Here is a 23,843-nt window from a genome sequence, read left to right on the forward strand (position 1 = left end):
TTGGTGTTCTGAGTCTCTAACACAGCAGAGAGTAAGGTGTGTTAGAAACTTGTAGGTGGCCCTAACCTGATCCAAGTCAGTCCAGTTTTGAGCATAGATGGGATGAGAGGGCTCCAGAGGTCTCTTTTGGCCTAAGTTATTTTAAGGTTCTGTGATCCCGTGTTTGGTTTCCTTGCGTACAGCTAGGAAGGGTCATAAAAGCAGCCTGGTTTGTCCATAAAAGCACAATGGCCTTTGGGCATGCTGATCCACCCAAGTTACTTCTTGGCAGGAGGAGCCCAGCCTCTGGTTCCCTTTTTGCCTGCTTTTATAGCTGTTTCTGCATCTGGTGTGGGGTTTTGCCGTGATGCAGACGATTACTCTTCTGGGTAGGTACTCATTGCTGCTGTGGTTGAGTAGCTGGCGCAGTAAAACAGATGAGTAAAAGCTTTGAAGGAGCTTGATGTGTGTGCTGGCACGTCAGGCAGGCATAATAATAACACAGGTCTTGCTACACTGCCTTGTGGCATGCTTGTTTGTGAGCCCAGGCCATCCCTGGCAGGAGAGATCCTCAGCAGTGGGTCATCCAGAGAGAGAAAACAGAGAATATGCTGAGCTTCTGACAAGACCCACATTAGCAAGTTTTGTATCTAGGTGTTCCTGTGCTGAATCACTGAAAGAGTGATTTGGAGACAGCTGCATAGTGCTCTGATGTCTGAACCCAGAGAGGTGTAAAGGAGAACCCCCAAGGCAGTGGTGGAAAGATTATGGTTTCAAGTAGACCAATGGCAAGTAATTAATCCTATCTGAGGATCTTTCTCTGCTTTGCACTGACCTTCTGCAGCTTTAGCTGTGATTGCAACTGATCTGAAATGCTTTCTGGGAAGCTTTAGAAAAAAGCCTTTTTATAAAACAGAATTTTTGTGCTGATTTCCAAATTAAAGGTCTCATGTGCAGGCACAGGCACGTGTATCCTTTCTCAAATGCAGAAAACCTTGACAGCTAAGGCCCAAAAGATGTGAGCAGCCCTTTCCAGAAAACAGATGGTCAGAAGAAATGTTTTTGGCAGTGGTAGTAAGAGAGGTCTAAAAGAACTTCACTTTATATTTAGTTTTGCCTTTTTGGGGTTATTAAAAAAAACTCAACAAAAAAATAAATCCCCCCAACAAAACAAACGCCAAGAAAACCCCTACCATGACAACCTATACCCAAAAACAACTTCTCCTAAGAATCTGATGACATTGTATGCTTGTAATGAAGCAGGAAAGTCTTGGTAATACACCTATCTGTGGTCACTGAGATGTAATTGATCTAATCCCACCTAAAATCTAATGCTTGCAGATTGGTAATTCAAAATGTTTTGGAGTAAAGCAGATGGGAATAGAGAGTTCAGTCAAGAAGGTTCAAATTCTTCATTGTGATTGTGAATGAGTAATGATTTGTCTAATTATTACTATATTTAGGGGGAAATCAGCTGTTCAGTGAATTTAATTTTTTACTCTTTTCACCTCTGTCCCTCCAGTGAAGTTATGGGTTTCCATTCACTGCAAAGATGAAAGTGTCATTCACTGAACAGTCATTGATTTGGTTTAATTTTCTTAGGTTTCTGAGAAAAGAGTCGGAAATCAAACCTGGAACCTGTTGCTGCTAATCAAATCATGACAGAAAGGTAAGAAACTAATTTTATTCCTAAAGGGCTTTGTCCCTTCTACTTCTCACTGCTGACCACCATTGTATTTCCAAAGCTTTGTGTTTTATCTTCTAAACGTGCTTTCCTGCAATTTGATTATTTATCCATAAGGGGTTTTTCTGTGAAATAAAATGAGTCAACCAGTTTTGTGCCTAGCAGAAACTGAAGAATGTCCTCTATGTGAAAGGCACATGTCACCCATGTAGTCAGTTCCTGAATGAAAGACATCAGGCTGCAAGAGCATTTCTGCAAGATGGGAGGTTCACACATACACTTATACAGCTTTTTGGGAGAATTCAGAACATAGTTTGGTTCTGGAATTAGTGTCTGGTGACAGGTTTTATACCAGGTGTTCTGACACAGCAAGTTGTAGCAGGATGAGAGAAAATGGACAGTATCTCAGTTTCCCAGCTCTGTCAATTTTTGAGTTGTAATTTTACTCTTTTATTTATTTTTATCTTTGGTTTATTAGCACAGATATTTCCAAGGACGGTCCACATCAGCTATTTATGTTCACAAACCTATTTCTATTTGTTCCAGCAATCTCAGCCAAGAACATCCCAGAACTGACATTTTAAAAAACTTTTTGTTTATGGGAAATTTTACACATTGCATTTTCCAAACACTGAACTGGGGAGTGTTCACTGCAAACATCTGAGAATACTTTGGCTCTTCTAATTTTCTCATGATGTCTTACTAATATCCAAAGAGGGAACAACTGTTTGCTTTATAAACTATTCTGCCAGGTTTCTTCAAAAGTTGTTACAGTCCCAAATTTTCTAAGGAGGCATATGTATCTTAAATGCATTTTGGTTTTCTCCTTCCTAGTTAAAGCTAGTTTTCTCTTTATGGCATGGGTTAGGACTGGCTTTTACAGGCATATAAGATCTGTTGTTGGGAGCTTTTAAACAAAACCAAAACTTAATTGCAAGCCTTCTGCAAAGGAGTGAATTTTGCCCTACTTCAGTCTGTCTTTAAGTAAATGTAAATTAATCATCAAACTTGGATTTCAACTTTGTCTTTTAGTTCTGGTTAAAATAAATTCTACTGAATTTTAAAAGTTCAAATGTTCATCAAATTGCATACAACACTGCCCTTGGGACCATACCTAAAGTATTTGCAGGTAAGCAATATTAATATACAATTTGCAAAGCAATAACCCAAGTCCCAAGTGAAAAGGAAATGCTATGAAGCTAAAAGGTAAATAATAAATGCTGATGAACAGGGACTCTGGAAAATCACAATTGGAAAAAGTGCTAAATCCCAAGGTTTTGCTTGTTTTGCTCTTATTTATTAACTCAGGTACAGGGTTTTGCTATTCTACTGGTGCCCTGGAGGAAAGGTCTTTGTCACTTTAGATGAAAAAGTTTTCAAAATGTTACAAACACATTCTGCCCTGTTCAGCCAGACTTTCTAAAATAAGGAGGAATTTTTGGCAAAAAATAGAGGCAACAAAGGAGAGGCTGCTGCTGAATTATTGGCAATTGTTGATAGTAAATGATTTGCTAGATGCTGAGGAAAATTGCCAAACTATTCATTTTTCATTCCTTAGTTAGTTCATGGTACACTGATACTGATTCCTTGACATGTATAGGAAAATGGGCAGGCCTTCTGGGGCTTCCATGTTAGAGCAAATCTTGCAAACTTTGTAAAGGCTGGCAAGGACTCCAGTCCAGATAAACACAGAACTTATGAACGTATGAAACTGCCCACAGACTTAATATTAAGCACAAGTAAAAGTGCTTTCTGGAACTTTGGTTAGGGAACTTGCTTTGATCAATGAATAAATCTATGAGTCTTAGCAGAGACAGTCCAATGCACGAAGGATGCCAGAGATTTCAATCACAGTGCCTCTGCTGAACTCATGATTGCTACCTGACCTGCCAAGGAAAAGGTGACATGAGCCTGTGTGCTCAGGGAAACCATTGCTCCCATGTTATAATAAAGCAAAGACTCTGGGATATGGAAATGCTAAATGACTGTGACCTACCCTCAGAGCCATGATGGCTGGCTGGAAACCACCCTGAAAAGTAGGGAAGCAAAATCTGCACACACCAGAAATAAAACAATGCCATTATTGAATAGTAAAAGTCTCCTCAAAAATATTTACATGGTATTGGCATTTCCAAGTCAAGAAAAGAAATCCAGTTTTAAGACAGTGAACTAAAGTTCCCTTTCCATCCACAATATGTCCTTAGAGAGAAGAACTAACTCTATGTGTAAAGTAGGGAACATGCTACAGGGCTGGCCAAACCAGCCTCCAGTGGATAGTTACTCTATTGTTATAAAATTATATCGTTCTTTGTATTAGTCTTAAATGACTTGTGCATATGTCCATTGTTGTCAGCTTGGAAAACACAGTTGTGAAACTTTGGTTTCAAGTGCTTAAACATTTTGTCATATGAAAAGAACTGAAAGCAGCCCATTTTTTTCAGCATTTGCATCAAGCCCTGGCTAGGTTAGAAAAAGGCTTTTCTGAGTATTTGTCACAGAGGAGCAGTAAGAAAATGTTTTTAAAACTATTTAACTCTTGCTGTTTTGTCTGAGCATTGATTAGGAAGAAGCCTTGTGTCTGCTTATAATGGACTGACAGTATGTTGCTTTTATTGCAGATGTTAAAATTAGGTAGCTAATCAGTCACTGACTTTTATAAGCAACAAATAATTTAAGTACTTAAATTGGTGTAAGGTTGAGCTAAGACACACAGTCACTGAGTTCTTTGAAACTGGATGTTCTATCTAGTAAGGAGTTCTCTGTTAATCCAGAATCTGACTGAGCAATGAGCCATATTAATAGTAAGGTCTATTGGAGAGATGGGAGGCCAGAGCCAATACAGTTTGTACTCCAGGTGACTTATTTTTGTATCTTTTTTGTAGTTCCCCCCCAGCAATTTTATTTTTTTCTGAAAGTCTTTTCTTCAGGGTAACAGAACAGTCCCTTCAAGAGAAAATACAGTGAGGGTGAGGGACCCTGAGTTTTAGATTTAGGAGAATTCGTTTTCATGTTTGAAGAGGAAAATCCTGTCCCACTCACTCCCCATATCTCTGAATCTGTCTGAATCAGGCTTAAACCACAAGTTCTGGGGTGTGAAATGGCCACAGAGGACAGATTTATCTGAGGACTGCTAAGGGCTCTGTGAATTGCCAGGCTTCAGCTCCAGATAAAGTTGGGATCATCAGAGACATAAATTCAGTTTGCAGCATCTCCTCCCATGGAAGTCTTCACTGCAGCAGAGCTTGGCAGAGCAGTGGTGAAGCTCAGCTAGCCTGGGGACAGGGAATGGAATGAGCTCTACCTTGCCACTGCCTGGAGGGATTTGCATGAATAAAAAAGGTCTGTGCTGATGTAGTTCAGAAGAGCTCTAGTGTTTCTATATATGTTGTGTTTCATCCCACGTTTTAAAGATTTAGTACTAGAACTATAAGGTTTGAGCAAAAGTCCCTTGGGAACCAGCCTTGTCTTCAAGTTTGTGAACTTAGATAAAGTTAAAAGGCAAAACCGGTCCAAAATAACAGTGATTATGCAATAAAAATTAGTGGGAGAGGAAAAGGGTGCACTGACTAAAAATTGCAATTTTTAATTTAGAATACTAGGCAGCCCTCCTAAACTGTTTAGGTGGGGAAAAGGCTCTTGGGTTTTTTTGGATTTTTTAAACCCATGCTGCTTATCCTCTAAATTTGTAATAGTGGCACAAAGCAATATTGCTATAAATGTCTCTATTAGAAAATATGTACATATAGCAATGAGTGATCACTGCAGCGGCATAACCAACTCTGCTGTTGTGAGAAATGAGGACGAGTTTACACACAATTTAAAACAAAGAGGGAAAACACCTCCAAAAATGTGAATTTCAAACCTTATAAGTGGCTCAGGCATCAGTGAAAAAGTATTGCTTCCAGGCTTGTCATGATGAGCCCTGTTTCAATTCCAAATAGCAAATAGCTTTGCATTGTAATCAGTCTTTGGCCAGCATTGTCTTCTCATGGTGTGCCTGCAGCGCTGGTGCTCTGAGCCTTCAGGCCTGGCTGAGGTGTTTTGTGCACCACATGGTGGGTAATAGTACAGGAGGCCTCTGCCTCTCTAAACTAAACCCTACTCTTTATTAAGAGTGCAAAGGTTCTGCATCTATGGATTGTATTCAAGCCACATGCATGCAGACAGCTTAACTGGTGTCCAAACTCCAAAAAATGAAGCTTTTCACCCAAAGTCTGGGGGGAATGCGGCTGCAGAATTTGTCTTTTTATGAGTATTAGAAAAGAATGCACATGCTAGAAAAGGTAATAAATTATTTTTTAAAAAATTAGCCATGTGTGTATACACAGACACACACATACTTTTATATACACACATATATGTGGCTGTAGGGAACTCCTGGAGGAAGGTATAATTTCTTATATTTAGATTTCTTGCATTTCATTCCTGGGAGTCTTTTTCTGTCACTGTTAGAGACATATTGCTGAGCAAGATCAGTAACTGATCTGGCACTTCCAAGTCATCTGTTTACCTGTGTTGCTCAGAGACTGAGGATTTGAGGGAATGAGAAATGCTGGCTGCTTGGTGTGTGTGTGTTCTCCATTGAAGCTAGAAACAGTTTAACAACTTGACTCTGCTTTGCTTTGTAATTTATTGACATGGGTTCCTACCGTCATGCTGCTCTTTAAAAAGACTTTTTGGTTTAACAAAATTGCTTTGACATTTCAGATTAAGAGAAGTGTTTATTTTGCTTAAAACTGCTGACATTTTTGGCAATTATATTGTCTTTATTAATACACAGACGATGATTTTTAATATCAATTTTCTCTACAAAAAAAAAGAGCAGAACTGGTTAAAAAAGTAGAATTGTTGGAAATGTAAAGGCAAAACAATGAATTTAGAGATACAGTGTCAGCTGATAAGAATTAGATCACATTATTCACTTAGGGAGTAAAAATGAATATTTAAAAAAATACATTAAAAACCTAAATCCTCATCATTTTGCTGCTTCTTTCGCTGTGTTTGCCAAGGGACACAACTGTATGTTAGGAAAGAAAATTATTACAGTTTTGAGATTCTATTAAATAATCTCTTGGTTGATTTCAAATTTACTCCAAACCCTGCAGTTTCAAACTTGTTATGTAATCATATGCAAATGCAGGAACAAATCTACCAAATCTTACTTTCTGCCATTATTCTTATTTGGAGTTTGGGTATTAGTGTGTGTATTCACAGTAATAATAACTGAGTACTACTTAAGATTGAATGCTGAGTTGATAATTTTTTTTTTGGAGTGTGCTGTTTTCATGGCTAAATGTGGATCTTTTCACATGGAAACAATTGTGTGCAGAAAATTGCTGGAGTAATTTTGGAGGCCGTTTTTAATTTAAAAATTTGCCTGAGCACAGTGCGCCCTTGTTTCTGCCCAGAAACATATTTTAAGAGTCAAGTAATATAAATTCTTTAAAAATGGAGGTTTGAAGGGAAATACTGATAACAATCAGCTACTTGATTGACAAGAAACCCAACATGACCTGGCAATGTAAACTGGCAACCCAGAGAGCCCATCTGTATCCTGGGTCACATTCCCAGCAGGTTGAGGGAGGGGATTCTGCCCCTCTGCTCGGCTCTCCTGAGACCCCACCTGCAGTGCTGCCTCCAGCTCTGGGGCTCCCAGCATGAGAAAGACAGGGATTTGCTGTAACCAGTCCAGAGGAAGCCACAAAGCACTGGAGCTCTGCTGTGGAGACAGGCTGGGAGAGCTGGGGTTGTTCAGCCTGGAGAAGAGAAAGCCCCTGGCTGACTCTGGAGCAGTGTTCCAGTGTCTAACAGTGCTCCAAGGGATCTGGAGAGGGACTTTTCCCCAGGGCAGGGGGTGATGGGGAAAGGGAAAGATGCTCCACTCTGACAGAGGGCAGATCTAGGCTGGATTTTAGGAAGAAATTTGTTACTGTGAGGGTGGTGAGGCCTTGGAAAAGGTTACCCAGAGAAGCTGTGGATGCTCCATCCTGGAATACTTCAAGGTTGGATGGGGCTCTGCAGCCCAGCCTAGCTGAAGGTATCCTGGCCCATGGAAGGGGAGATGGAACTGCATGGTCCTTAACATGCTCCAAACCAAACCATTCTGTCTTTCTATAGAAATTTTAGTAACAGTTCCTCCCATACATTTACTCTGACTTTTCTCTTATTTTGTCTCTTTCCCAGCTGCAACCGCCACTTTTTTTTTGATGGTTGTTCTTTTCACCATTGACTATTCACACATTGACAAGAAATTTCTTTCCTTTTTGTAGCAGGTTTTCATGAGAATTAAAACCCAAATTACATTGATGAGAAAATATTTGAATTATGTAGTCAAAATTGATGCAGTTGCTTTCCAATTCCAGAACTTTCTTAATTTAATTTTTTTTCTTTCATGTTTAATGCCTTTTTTTCATCTAAATAGTGTTTCTGCCACATTCATCAATTTTTATGCTACCATGTAAACTGCTTCCAAGTTGGTTTTTTTGGTGGTGATTTTGACAATTTGTCTATTAACAAAATTGTAATACTAGAATACAATAACTTTCTGCTGCATGCCATAAAGTTTTCAAGTAATAACACTTTTCTCTCACAGACACCGTGATATCCCAGAAAACAATTTAAATAGATACTTTACTACCATTGACTATGGCACTTCAGGAGGTTTTCAGTGAATCTGAGCTCCTAATTAAGCATGGAAAGAGGCTTAGTATTTTTAGAGTTATTCAATCTTAAAGTAGAAATGAACTAAGTTATAATAGTGTGCATGATTTTAAATATGTATTTCTTCTTGGTTACACAGCTGATTCGTAGTGCTTCATTTCTTGCTGACTGCATGGTTAACCTTAATGTATGCACAGGCAAATTCAATTTTGCTGTAGTAATTAGAATGCATTTTGAGGGGGAAAAATGCAGCAGCATGAATAGGAACTTTTGGTATTATATGTATTATGCATGTACTGCAAAGAAGAGATCACAGATGTAAGTATTTTATAAGCCCATTAGCAGTATATATATATGTTTTGCATCATTTCTGTAAATTTCTTTAATTGCACTATAGGTATTTTTAGATGGAAGAAGAATCAAAGGACAAAACTATGTTAGGAAGTTTAGGTGATGCAGTGTGAAATCAGAAGTGAAGGGAAAGTATATTGATTTATGGTTTTTAGGTAATGTTCAGAAATCACATAGTTTATAAAACTCATCACAAGATTTTTCATAAAGCAAGAGACTTAGAGTAAAACAGAATCAGATATTAAGTAAGTCAGTAAAGACAGCTCAGAAATAGTGACCATACTGAGGTCATATGTGTATATTTATTCAAAAGACAATGTATTACTGCCAGAACCCAACGAATTCTGCATTACAATTGTTGATTTTCACTTGATGAATGATCTTGGCTTAGGGATTCTTAAGGGAGGACTGACTTCACAGCAAATTATGAAATACCCATCCAGCCATAAACAGGTGTATGTAAAAAGAGATAAGGTAGTAAAATATTACCTGGAGTTTAGAAGTCAAGTAAGACTCTATCTGTCTAGCAAAGGCAGCTTCTAACTGGTGAGGTGTGTAAAAATATTTTCCTCATATCCAAGTCTTTCCACAGATGCATAATGCATGGGCTTTTCCACCTCTCTCAAACAGGCAGCTGTAGCACCACATAGAGACTAGACAGGCAGCCACTTACCTGACCTACAGGAGCAATTTCTGACCTGGTGACTGCAGATTTGCTGGAGTATGATCCACTGGCACTGGGAGAATTGCATTCTCATGGTTCAAGTGAAATGCAGTTGGAGCTTTTGGGCAGAAGGAAGGATAGTGTGGGTATCCTTCCTCCTGTCATGGCTCAGGCAGGAGCATTCCCAAGTCATGGGCAATTATTCTTATGTGTTTACTGATTACTTGACAATGACTCTTGAAGGCAACTTACTCTGGCAATAATTACTACCCTGGTTGAAGATGTTCTTTCTCCCAACCACTGTTCTTCAGGGTTTAGAAATAAGTCTTATGCTGGATTCAAAATCAATAGAATGAGTCATTTTATGGTTATTTGTGCCTTAATAAAGCTATGGGTAAAGAACTCATTAAGAATCACTTACATTTACATGGCCTTGTCTCTCCTTGACCTGGAAGCTCTACAGAGCAAGATGATTGAAGTCCTTGCAAGATGACTTGTGCCCTTCATCAGCAGTGACTCTTCAGAAAATAGTCTGTGTAAGAAAAAGACACACTGTGAAAAAGATGTGTGATTAATCAGTACATACTTGTTCATGGTTCAACATTCTCTGCCTTTCTGGGAATATACTATCAATGAATAATTTTTAACATCAGAGAATGCAATCAATGAGGGTTTTGACTGACTAAGGATTTCAAGGTTTTTCCTATGAAGAAGCCAGTTGACATTCATTAGGGCATAAAAAAAATTCAATAGAACATTTTTTACTTGAAAACCAAAAAGTTAAGCTGCAAGATGTTCCATAGAAACATGCCGATGCTGCTGAAATCTTTATTTACATAAAGAAGTCAAAATGAATTGTCAGCTTTTTAATTTTGCTTCAAGAATATTGAATACATAAGTCTGTATTTACTGATGTATATTTAATGCATATACAATATAAAATATTCTTTGTATTTTAATATTGCGAAAGTTTTTTCATTAATTTCATGTTCAGAGGAGAGTGCATAATTATAGGAAGTTAATTTTCTGTAACACAGGAAATTCTATGTCTTTATTTAGATACAAGAAAAGGAATTTCCCAAAGAATTCAGATTCTAGATCTTCATAAGTTCCGTGACTGTGGCAGCTGTATGAAAATCTTCCTTTTACACTAAATAAATACATTAGATGGTACTATCTTAATTTTTATGAGACATTAAAGTAAGAAAATGGTGTGATTTTTTTTCTATTTATTTGGCAACACTAACATGTCCTGGTGGCAATGTGAAGGCCTGGTTTTATGAGCTGTATAGTTGTTTCTGAATACTGAGCCAAAATTGTGAAGAAGAGGGTTCGTTCAGACCCTTGTTGCTGTATAAAGCTCATTCAAACAGGGAGACTTCAAGTTTTAGCTTTTTCAATATCTGTCATTTTCCCAGAGTAGGCTCTCTAAAATAGGACTCTCTAAACCATCCCCTTTCATTTAGAAATTAGGAAAGTCAGTCAAGCCTCTGTGTAGAGCTGTGCAGAGAACTTCCAAACAGGAAAGAGAGCCTATATCCTGCTGCTATTGCACATAAGAAATCATTACTCCTGTGCTCTCATCTTCCTGCTCCATTTGTATATAACACCCACCAATTCTCTCTTTCCATCTCTTCTCTCACATCTCCATATGCTTCTCAGTTAAAAAGGCTTCTTGGGTAATCTATGAAATGTGTCCACTGCTCCCTCCTTCAAAGAAATTCCTCAAAACCCAACCATATTTCAATTACAGTGATTCCATACTTCTCTTGCTGTATACCATGAGTTGTACAGAGAATTGTTTTAAGCAATGATGCAGCAGTGAAAAAGGCAATGCAACCTTAAGATGCACTAGGAGTGGAATTTTGAGAGGAAGTGCTGGTGCTATTAAGGAGGCTGTGATACAACCTCAGAAATATTGTGTAGTGTTGGTCAGCCTTGGACAAGAATGTTCAGTAAAACTGGAACAGATGTAGAGAAGGGTCATAAGGATTATTAAGGCAATGGAAAAGCCTGTTTTATGAGAAGAAACAAAAAGATTTTATGTGTTCTAACATGGCAAAATAAAAGCAGAGGGCTTATACTTTCTGTCCAGGATATAATAGGTGGAGACAGACAGGAAAGTACCTAAACTAACTGAAAACATGGAAGAAAATAATAGTTCTTGAATAGATTTTAATTTTTTTTTTTCCATTTTGAGTCCAGCCAGGGCCTTAATGAAAACACAGGGGAAGAAAAGTTCTGTATGTTTTCATGGAAGCTATGTGAAATGCAGGGAAAACAGAACATACACCCTAGGACATCCTTTCCTAAAATCCTGCAGCATTGTAATTTTTCTTCATTAATAGGTTAAGTAATTTACTTTATATGTCACACATCTGCTATAAAACCTTTAGCCTCATGTTCACACATTCCTTGTCTTTCACAAACTTCCTGTGTGATATTAGGTTGGTCACTTTGTCCTTCTGTTTTCCATGTGAAAAATCTAGTATTCCTTACCTCAAAGAGATGCTGGAAGGATAAATATAGTAATGACTGTATTGGCAGAGGCAAGTAAATATTTTATCATAGGCAAGAAATCTCTGCCTTCATGCAATTTCTCAGTTACATAGCATCATTTCCATCAGAAAGCCTATATAAAACACATAAGAATAATGATGAAATATTTGGTTAGTTCCTTTAAAATTAAAATTTTCATATCTTCATTCTCCAGGTGTTTTGTTTTTTTTTTATATGGAATGTAAAATTCTTCAGAGCTTTTTCTGGGCTCCGCAGTTTAAGGCTGACATGGGCACAGTGGTCTGAGTTCAGCAAAGGGCCACAGAGGTGATTAAGTGGTAGCTTTTTTAAGAAGGGTGGCAGAGGTGGTTCAGCCTGGAGAAGAGACAGCTCAGGGGAACCTTCTCAATGCATTCAAATACTAAAGGGATTGTAAAGAAAATGGAGCCAGGCTCTTGCCAGTGCTGCTCACTGACAGAACAAGACAGAGGCTGTGGGCACAAATTTAAATAGAAGAAATTCTATTTAAACTAAAGTAAACTCAAACCAAAACACTTTTACCCCCTAAGGATGGTTGTTCATAGGAACAGATTCTCTAGGGAGCTTTGTGCAGTCTTCATCCTTGGAGATATTGAAAGCTCAACTGGACCTGGTCCTGGGAACCCTTCTCCATCTGCCTCTGCTTGAACAGCGTTGGCACCAGATGTTCTCCAGAGGTCTGTTCCCATCTCATCTGTTCTCTCTGATTCTTTTTCTGAAAATGAATGGAAGAAAGGAAAAACTTCCTTTTGTAAAATTTCTGGAGCAAATGAGTCTTTGTACATTTCACTCATACTGTTAAACTAAATGCAGCAGGATTGAAAACCTGGACTTTTGCCATTGACTTCTGTGCAGTCAGGGTTTGGTGTAAAGTGGAGAACCACTGTTGATCTCAAAGCTGCTGTTTTCATTCTGGGTCAGTATCAGTTTTACTTATTTAAAGGAAGGCTTGAATCTGTTTACTATAGAAGCATATAATGATATTTGCTTTTATGCTTTGTAAAACAAAAAGAAAGGTAAATTCTGTAACAAGGGTCTGGAATGAAGAAAACAACTTGTGCCTTCCCATCAATGTTATAAAATAAGTGTAATCCCACTCTGTGAACACTGGAGGGTTGAAGTTTATGTCTGAGTTTTAAGTGACAACCCAGAACTCCAAAGTTGCAGACTCTTTCCCAGTCCAGATATCTTCCTGATTAAGCTGCTTCCCAAAATGAAAGCCTTACCATTCTAAAGGGATACTGTAAATGTATCTCTTTATTCTAGTAATTTAATTCTTCCTAAAGTAGTAGAAACAAAGAAAGCAAAGAGGGGCAGTGGTTCCTTGAGGAAGACTTTTATCCTGGCTTGTGAAGGAAATACTCCTCTTCATCTGAGAGATGAATCATGCTTAGATGCACTGGAATAGTTCTAGTTCTAGTCCCAGTTTATGATTCCAAAGATGTTTTCTTGTACATCTTGTTAAGGTAAGATGCACCTTTTTTCTTCTTCTTTTTTTTTTTTATTTTTCAACTGAACTATCTAAAGAAGAAAAACACAAGATCTGTCCCAAAGGGACCTCTTGGACAGAGATTTTTGTTCCATGATGAGAGACAGAGTCAGAGCTGTCCAAATAATAAAAAACAGATTCCTGAAGTGTGGTTTTGGTTGTTTTTTTTTTTTTGAGGGAGACTCAAATTTGATTTATTGCTTATTGTAGGGTCTGTTTATCTCTTGTTGTGAATTTTTATGTGGCCACTGGTATACATCAAAATGTTGTGAAAGTTTAATAAAAGTTTGAATGTGACATGCATTTACATTATTTATTGTTCTATTCTACTTATGTTTAAAATGTAACAATAATGTATCTGGTCAGACAGCTGAAAGTATTCAGTAGCTAATCAAATGCCATTAGAGGCAGAATGTGAAAATGAAATATAAAACAATTCTTTCCAGGAATACTTTTAGTCTAATTTCAGTTGGTCAGATAATAACTGTAAATTCTGAACACATTTATAGAAATGAAAAGCTGATTGTAAGATGCTTGCAAGAGATGGCAATCAGTTTGGTTTTGACCCCTCAGAAATTATTATGTGGCTAACTCTTGTTAGCCTGTATTAGTGAGGCACAGCTCTCACAAAATTAAGGAAAACTCATTTACACTGTCCTTGACAGAGTGTAGTGCCAGCTGCAAGAGGATTTCAGTTTTGCTTGTTGGCCCCTGTAAAATGCCATGATGCAGTCAGGCACTAAGGAAAGACAAATGTTTGTAACCCAAACATTGGTTGTATGTGGGGTCAAACTGGACAGTAGCTCCAAAATGCAGTGTCATTTGGTCTACCAGTACACACTGCTAAGAGTGAAGGCACTTCTCCCTTTAGAACATAACTTCATAACTTCTGTGACAACAATCAAAGTGCATTTCTATAACCTCATTTTCATTCACGGAAGTGATTTAATGCCTTCAGCAGTAATTTAATTGCCACAGTTAACCACTCTGAAACACACTTCTGGTGGCACTTCCGCTGCATTCTAAACTTGAAGTAGTAAAAATTGACACTTTTACCATCAAAATACAGAGCATGGATCCCCTTTTCATGCCTGCTCATGCTGCTGCCATACAGCAGAAAGTTATCAGCTAAAATATCAAGGTTGCTTCTCAGACTGTGCCAGTACACTGAATTATGGAAAAGATGGGTAGAGAGATCAATGGAGTTGCAGGTGTGTTACATAATTTGTGAAGGATTTCATAGGGTGGATGTTTCCCATAGAGGAAAATGTGGTTTCCATCCTCTCTGAGCTTGCAAGGGTCTCTGCAGATGCCCCTGCTTTCTTCTGTTTACATGTTCTTATTTTTTATGTTGGGAAGGAACTACTTAAAAGAACAACAGACCTAATAAAAGAAGTGCATGGACAATGTGATAGCAAGTGAATGCAAAGTAATATACATTGGAAGGGAAAAAATATGATGTCAGTGTCCTTTGCACTCTATTAAATTAACTGTGTCAGCTGAGGCAAAGGAATCCTCTGTCACAATAGACACCTCAGTGTCAACTTCTCCTCATATGAGCCTGCAGATAAAAAATGGAAGAGCATGGTGAAGCTGCAAGATGAATAGGTGACAAATAACATGGTACTGCCATGGGCAGGCCTGTCTGAATCCCTAAGTGCAGTTGCTGATCTCTGGCTCTCAAACTACATGAGTGAAAGGGATGTTGAAAAAGTTTAGGAAATCAAATTTTGGGGAAGGACTGTGGTCAGATGGGAAAGGTTAGCTGGTTTGCCTTGGTGAGAAGGGCTGATCACATAACCAGAGTAAGAAGTGCTGCAGCTCTTCCACTGGTGTGCAGGATCAGGGCTGAAATTTGTTACTGGGCTCTAAAAAGCTCACACCAATGATGATTTTTAAAGGTCATGCTCTAAAGTTTTACATCCCTTGGATTCACCACTCTTAGATTTAAGAGTCAGCTTTATTATTTTAATTAGTTTACAAGGAGGCAATATATGAGACTGCATGGATTTGTCTAGCAGGGTTGCTTTTTTCCCCCGTAAACTTGCTCTTCTGAAATGTTGAACGCACAGAAAAAAAGTTTATTGGAAATTATTGTATTTGAGGAGGGCATTAGCTATTCCCCAGAAAGAAGAGAAGCGAACACAAGGTCAATTTACAACCTGACCTGAAAACACAAAGTTGATAATCGGCCATCATTGCTTATTGTATCTATCATCTGATTTGTTGAAATGCTCAATAAATCCACTATTAGGAGAAAAAGTGCTTACATGCATTTTTTTCTTTAAAAAAAAGAATTAAACAACAAAATAAAAGATTGATTGACAAGACATTAATAAAGCTTTGAGCACACACTGCTGACCTTTTTTTCTTTGCACTGCAATCTGTGTTTATTAGAATTCAGCTCCTATAAATACATTTCTGTGGACAAAAAAGCAAGCAGCTTCTTAGGAGTTTTGTTCAATAAACTTCTGTGAAAATTCTAAAGACTTAATACATGGCTTTCAATTTAATTCATTCTGTCTTCCCTTCTTAAAAATAAGATATAAGTGAGGATGAAATAGGTTTAGCTGGTGAAATCTTTTTCTAAAGCTATATTCTTAAAACTCACCCTTCTTTTTTAATGTCTGCTACAGCAGTTCATTCAGAACAGACAGGATATATATCATCTCACTCCTGGTACTGTAGGCTATTTCTTCTCCTTAAATAAAAACATATTATAAATCTGTGCTGCACTTGAGTGGGGTAAGCACTCAGGTTAGTGACTTCAAAAGCAGAGCTGCAATAAGGCTTGGGCAGGCTCTGAAGAATACTGGCCAACTCCTTAGACCTTATTTTCTATTTGATCTTTCTGAGAAGAAAATCTCTTCAGAGCCATTCAAAACTGTAAAGGTGGCACAGCAGTGATGTCAAGCCTTTTAATTTTATTGCAGGCCTAGTGATATTCTTGTATTGGGGGTTTTGTAGTTAAAGCCCTGCCTTTTGGAGCCCTGTGAGATCTCATTCATTTTGTGATGATGAAGTAAACACGTAGTTGGTTTTGCTCTAAGAAAGAATGAAATAGAAACCCTAGGCTGAAATGGTCAAAATTTGAAACATAATGATAAAAGTGTCTGGATGGAGTCTCAGAATTTGCTTTTCCTTGACATGTGTTTAACTGAGTAGAACCTTCTTCTGTCCTGGTGTCAGACGAGCTCTGTGTTTTTATGGAATTGTTCTGTGATGGTAAAAAAAGCCAGTGCTATCTGATTTTGTCCCAGAGTTTTCTTCTTCCTTAGTAATTCATAAAAATTAATTTTTTTTCTTCACCATTTTCTATTAGTTTCTTCTAACACAGTGCTGTTGGCTCAAGTATCCTTGCCTTGATTAATGATAGTAACCTCTGATTAATTTAGGCTATTTTCTCCCCTTCTCTCCCTGTGATGTTTTGGTGTGGTGATTGTATTGTTGGGCTTTTTCCCCAGAATCTCTCTCTTTGTTTGGCAGGCAGGTTCTTTCACTGAGTGCTGGCTGTTTTAGGGCACAAAATAGGAAAAAATCATCGGTTTTTCTTTTAACACAACCTACAAAGAGCATCTTTGTAGGCCATTACATCTGGAATGGTCTCATGTAGCAGAAAAACACCCTGAATGCTGAATTTCAGAGTAACCTGGACAAGGGGGCTCTTGTCCCATGCTAAAATTGAAATTCAGGGGGTCTTTCCTTCTGTTGTACACTGGGTAAGAGCAGGATTAGTTATTTATATTCATCTAAGTATTTTTTAATCCTGATGGTAATTCGTTTTCTTCTGTTTTGCTCTCATCCAATTAGATGTAAAATTACTAATCTGTTTTTCAGAAGGGTTTATAGTTCCTGGATGGGATGGATTGTATACACAGGAAGTATTTTCCTGCTTGGTCTCTGTATGTGTTTAACCTGGCAACACCTGGGACAAAAGCATTGAATATGATCATTTCTTAATTTTGACTATGTTATGTCACGACTGGGGAAAGGTTGCACTCAAATCAGGTGATACTGTTCTTGTAAACCAAAAGGTACAAAAAAAAGGAAAGGAAAAAGGAAGGCACATAGCCCTGTGAAAAGTCAATAAAAGGTGGAGTTTGCTTTGTCCTCTCTTGCACCTATAGGGGAAAAAAGTCCATTTTAGGTGATTTTGTCAAATGCAAAAATTTAATAAGATTTCCTAGTAACAGGAAGAAGGTGGTACACCTTTTTAGAAATTCTGTACATTTATAATATATACCATATACTAAAAAATCATTCCTATTTCTGTACAATATATCTAAAACACAGCCACACTCCACTCAAACTTTATCTATTTAAATATAAGACTTTAAAGAGACATGCAAGCATTTCTTTCAGATGCAAGAGAACTATATAGAAATTTAATTCTGCTTATTCAATAAAAAATTTATTTCAAAACCTCTGATCATTAGGATTATTATTAATTACTGTGCTATTCAGCTGTACTGACAAAAAAAAAATCTTTCAGATATAACCGAGAACATTGAAAATATTGGATTAAAGAATTACCTCTGCCAAATTTTAAATAGAGCAAAATAAAATCTGAGCACATACAAGGTGATTATTTACCTACTTCCATTGCACATTGTTTGAATAGTTTGTATTATGGATGTGAAATTGCCCTCAAGGAGGTTAGTTAAAGTAATAAAGGCTTCCCTGCGCCTCAGGAGCCACTCCCTTTGTGATATGACCTTTCTGTGACTTCTGAGCTGAACTCATTATGAAGACAGACAAATGTGTATTTTGTCTTCTTGAAAGCTTTTCAGGCATTATGCTTAGTGTAAGGTGCCTTTTTTTTTTTCCCATCATTTTCTAAACAAGTTGCAATTGAGAGTGTGAGGGAGAGGAAATGATCATAGAATTGGTTGGGAAAGATCTCTAAGATTATCAAACATGGTAATTAACTCAGCACTATCCCTAAGGACAACAACTACTCATCTTTTGAATCCTTCCAGGGTTGGTCACTCCACCACTTCCCTGGGCAGCCTGTTCCAATGCTTGACAATCCTTTTGGTGAATAAATTCTTTGTAATACCCAATCTAAAGCTCCCCTGGTGCAACTCGAGGTTATTCCCTCTTATCCTGTTGCTTCTTACCTGAGAGGAGACTGAACCCCCCACCTGGCTAAAACCTCATTCCAGGTAGTTGTGGAGAGCAATGACTCTTTTGTTCTCAAAGCTAAAAGTCACTACCAGACTCCTTAAAGATATTTTTGTGCCTTGTTTTGGTTTGAGGTGGGTGGGTGGGTGGGGATTTTTTACATCTAGAATGAGGTTGCCTATGCTGGAATTTCAGAATTTCAGAGCAATGTGGGTAGCACATGGTCCCTCTAGTGCTGCCTTAGCTTAAAATCAGACCTGTTTGTCCCACCCCCGGGCTGGAGGCACAGTGTGCCCCAATTCTATGAGACATCCTTGTCCTCTCTCCCATTTTATCTGGTGCTCATTGCTGACCTCCTTGCAGTGAGCAAAAGGCACCCATTCGCATGTGGAATTGCATCAGGACTGTCAATGTATTGGGTCAAATTTCACCTCACCTTAGGCCACTCTTCAGTGTTGTCACCCTTTTGGCCTGGGGCTCCAGCAGGGCTGTGTGTGTTTGGGTACAGCCGGAGTTTGCAGACAAGCCCTTGGAAGGACCACGCAGCTTTTGGCCACGGGTGCGGGAAGGTGCCAAAGTGGCCGCTTCGTCCTCGGGCCCTCACCACCCTCAGCAGTGACGGGGCAGTCATGAGTCCTGTCGATTTAAGTGCAACGTAGAGCTTGGCTGACAGTCCAGCATGTGTTTCACATCCTCAAACTACGGCTTTAAAAGAACCCAAATGTGGCTGTTGCAGCAGAGAGCCGAGGCCTTTCCGGCAGCCTGTGCCCTGCTGGGGCTGATGGGCGGCCAGGCCCAGGGCCTTGTCCAACACTGCCCAGGTTGGGGTGTGCAGCTCTAGGAGAGCATCCTGCTGGCAGGGGCTCATCAGTGCCAGCCCACAGGCTCAGGGAAGTGGGGAACAACCTTCTCTGAGATCCAGGAGGGCTGGGGATGAGTCTTCCCGAAGAGCTGGTGCTGTGGTGAGGGCGTTTCTTCGCATGAAGGTGCTCATCATCTGTCCCGGCAGCAAATATGGTGGGTAGAGAACTTTTTTATGAGGTGTAGCTTTCTTGTGTTTAATTGAGGGTTTGAGAAGAAAAGCCAAATACTCTGAAAGTTGCTGTAAACTTAAAGGGCTACACTGCAGAAGGCTTACTTGTACCCATGTGGTGCTGAGCAGGTCACTGCCTCAGAGCCTTCAGGGGGGCTCTGTGGAAGCCCTCAGATTGTGAGGTAGGACTGGGAGAAATAAGCAGAAATGCTGTAAAACAATACCTTCAGAAATGTTCTCATTTCTAGCCTCACACCTGTTTTGCAGAAGTTGTTGAATTTTCTGAGTATGCATGTTCAGAATAAGCAGACAATTTCTGTAAATTTTCCTGGTTGCAGATGTTTCAGGGGAAATACCGTGAGGGAAGGCGTTGGGGCAGTGCTGGACAGCATCTGCATGGTGCTTTGCAGAGGGCTCTGGGCAAGCTGAGCTCTAGTACTCAGGTTTTCAGGAGATACATGGGTGCTGAGGTTGATTATTTTTAAAGTTATTCTCTCAAAGATAAAAAAATCACCATTTGTAGAAAAAAGGGTGTTGAAAAAAATCTTTGCTTTTTTTTTTTTCTCAATGTTTGTTAGAAGTGCAGACAATTTTTTCATTGAGCAAATATTTGTAGGAAATGTTATGTGTAGAGGTGTACTTGGTTTGCCCTGCAGAATTTGCCAGGGTGCATTTGGGAGTATTTTGCTCACTCAGCTGTAATCTTAACATAAAGTGTAGAACTCAGTACACCATTTCCATTTCAAAGATCACTTAATATCATTTCTGCAAATTTTTTAATTTGTTTAATTAAACTTAGCACTCCATTCCACTTCATTAGATCTATTTAATTTTCATGTATCTAAGCAGTTTTTCAAGTACATAATTAAAAGAATAGTTTTATAAAATCAGTACTTTTTTTATTAACATCCTCCAGAACAGGAAATATATTTTCCTGTTGATTAGCACATGATGATAAAAGCATTAGCATAAAGTAATAAGAAGGAAGTAATTTAGTCCTGTTTAAAATGTCCACCCTGAAGCTGGCCAGCAGGTATTTTGAAGTATGAAAGATATGTATATTTTACTGAAAATTTGCAGGAGAAGTGAATGCAATAATGGTATTAATTTTTTGCTGGCAGTGGGGGTGCTCTTCATGAAGGCAAGTGTTATGTAGTTTTCAATTGGGAGTTCAGCTTTAGGTTTCAGTTCAAGTACCATACAGAGGTGGATTTCATTAAGACAGTTCTTGCAGCTGCAGTAAGTGGGATGCAGAAAAGGTGACCTGCACATGGTCAGTCAATAAAGTGGAAGCAGAGCTAGCAGAGTCCCTAGCAGTTTTGTCATACTTGCTCAGAGGAGACAAGTGGATCTCATGTTGCCTGGTGGCTACAGTGGATGTCTGGAGCAGGAGATAATGTTTAGAAATTAATCTTTGGGTAGAACTAGGATTAATCCCATTTGCATTTTCTTCTGATAGACCAGTGGTATGACTGAAGAGAAAAAATTACTATATACATTCATCATCATCTTAGCAAAATAAAAAAATGTTGTGTGGATATATATACAGTTTCCATTTGTAGCTACTTGAAAAATGGGCATCAAATACAGATGGAGAAGGTGAGGATACAATGTCTTATTCCACAACAGCCTTACACTCAGTAGCCTGCAGGATTCATATAATGAAAACTAATCTACAGTACAGCAACAAGATGAATCTGTGTAATTTAGTTCCCTCAACTCACACAAACTTCTGTGTTCTTTGAAGCTGATTTTCAATATATTCTTCTGCTAAACTGTTTTATGCAGCTGGAATTTTGTATGCCAGAAGACATACAGTACTGAGGAGTGAGTGAATCATTCACCAGTGTATTTGGAGGCTTTGTTGTGTGCATGTGTTTATGTATGTTTGTGTGTAAATATTTGAGGGTGTTATTTGAAAGAAAATATGAAAACTGAGAGACATATGTTCCTGATTTAGTTCCCTGAAATGGCAGACAGCTGTCTCCCAGATTTCTTCCTTCCAAGGGCCGTACAAACCATGCACCATGTGCCCAACTGCACTGGGGCCACAGTGCTTGTCCCAGGGTACCCTGTGTATGACGGTGTGCACAGTATACATTGCCATTACACTCTCAAGGCATTTATAAGTCAACTAAAAGTCCATAAATCCTCTTCCACAAGAGGAAGAATAGTGAGATTTGTGGCATAGCTGAGATCCACTTGAGTTTAGATGTCATTTTAATCCTATTCAGCTTCAGAATGAAGCCAAAGTAAATGGAACCGTTTCAAGTCCATATCTGCTATATATAAGCTCTGTCAATGCACTAACACTATAGTTTAAAAATAATATTTTAAGACTTGAAAATATTGTGGAAGCACACTGACAGCTCAGCTCCAATAGGAATCATTTAGCCGGACTGGATTATCTCGGAGTACGGAATGGAGTCAGTCGGTAAGAGGAAAAACCCAGACTGGATTTTTCTGCAGTACGGAATGGGTATTACTTAATTTCATACACAGCATGTTCATGCGTTCATCTGGGGCTAATCCAAAGGAAAATAAAGGGAGGGAGAGTGAATTTTTCTACTTTCTATTGATGAAAAATGCCTTTGTTTTGCTATTTCTTTAATATTTATAGTAAGTTTTACACAGCTCCTTTGTGACATACCACACAATTTTACATCAGAGCATACCTCCTCATATCCAGATGATGGGCCAAATAAGATAAAGTGGCGATGTTCCAACTCTTTAGAAAGAGCTTAGGAATATAAAGAGGTTTGCAAGTGTAGTTTAGTACGCAAAATGCATTTAAAATAATAACTTGCAATTTTTCCCTTTCTTTTTCAGATATGAACTAGCCAATGACCCAGATGGTTGGCTGAGTGTGGATGAGAACTCTGGTGTTATTACTGTGGCAAAAGAATCAAGAATCCCCCTTCTTGAACAACAACATGTATACCATTATTGTTCATGCTACAAATCCTGGTAAGCACCCAGTCAGAGAATATTCAAGCAGTCTGGACTGTGAAATGAGGTATATGTTGAACATAAAAAGATACCAAGTCTAAGTGATTAACGGCTAATAAAACACCCTAATGTCTATACCTTGTGCTATGTGTGACTGGTAGGATAAACCAGACAGATCCTGCCACTGGACTGGCATTTGTCAATACCCAGTTGTGTTTTTGTGCCTCTTTTGCTCCTACCCTGGCAAGCCCTCACAGTCTGGTACTGGCACCATCCTGCTTCACTTGTCTGACATTAAGGATCATACACCTTCATTGGTGGCTCCTGCTTTAGATGCATATGACAAAACAGAAGGGACACTTCTCGTTCTAGAAGCCAAGTCTGCTCTGGCCTACTCACATTCAGGGTGAGCTGGCTGAGGACTCTGAAGATGTGAAGCGTAACTGGACATTAGGAAGGAACTTTGGTGAGTGCTTTCTTATGTCTCCTTTCTGTGTTTATTGTCAGTTGTGGGCCCTCTGGTTATTTTACTCTCTTCCCTTTATGGTTTGTTACTGATGAATCCCAGTGAGACTGAAATGATGGGAAAGAAGAGCCATCAAAATATGAATTTATGCCAGTTTATAAAAAGTGACATTGCTCTTCATCTCTGCTGAGGACAGGATCAGCAGCAATGTGCTCAAACTGAAGAAAGGGGGATAAGACAGTTATGGAACCACTTCTTCACTTGATTAACTACCTAAGGAATTCCAGGGGTTATCAGGGAACTGTGCCAGAGTGCAGCCAGGCTGGGACAGACCTCTGCCCCGAAGGCTCACTGAGGTGATAAGGTGGGATGTAATTTAGTCCTATTTATTATGGTGCATTAAGGCTGAAAAAACTATTTGGAGTGCAAATGTGTTTCTTTTATCAACACAAGGGACTGTAGAGTATTTGACTTCTTTCTGTGAGTCTTGAAATGATTCACTTGTCTTTTTAGGGCAGTCAGTTGAACTTCTGATGTTAAGAAGCCTCCCACAAGGCAGCTACTTGGTGCTCATCATTATTCAGGACAGGCAAGGATTTTCCACAAGGCAGAACCAGCACATCAGGCTCTGCTTTTGTGCAGATGGATGCACATGTAAATATTCACCAGTCCTGTGAGCAGGAGTGGAACTTGGAAGTGGTGCCATTGTGATAATACTGATGACTTTCTTATTATTACTGGGTAAGCAGCCTCCTAAGTTAGACATGCAGGTTCTCTGTCATCTGACCACTTGGTCTCATTACAATTGCAGCTTCTTAGCTCAAATCTACTAAAATCACAACTGTTTTGCATCTAGAGGATCACTGGCAAATGTAAATTGTCATTAAGCTGAACTCTAGTACAACA

At 38.8% G+C, this 23,843-nt stretch overlaps 1 long non-coding RNA gene across 3 annotated transcripts in view; it reads left to right on the plus strand.

The window, feature by feature from the left end:
* Positions 1–1,486: 1,486 nt before the first annotated feature.
* LOC117244978 overlaps positions 1,487–23,843 on the plus strand; it is a 136,622-nt gene continuing 114,265 nt past the window's right edge. For all 3 annotated transcript variants that reach the window (XR_004499028.1, XR_004499027.1, XR_004499029.1), the window contains exons 1-2: positions 1,487–1,648; positions 22,352–22,937. This is a non-coding gene — a long non-coding RNA (uncharacterized LOC117244978). The remainder of the gene's footprint in view (positions 1,649–22,351; positions 22,938–23,843) is intronic.

Source organism: Parus major, chromosome 11 (assembly GCF_001522545.3).
Source record: "Parus major isolate Abel chromosome 11, Parus_major1.1, whole genome shotgun sequence".
Taxonomy (NCBI): domain Eukaryota; kingdom Metazoa; phylum Chordata; class Aves; order Passeriformes; family Paridae; genus Parus; species Parus major.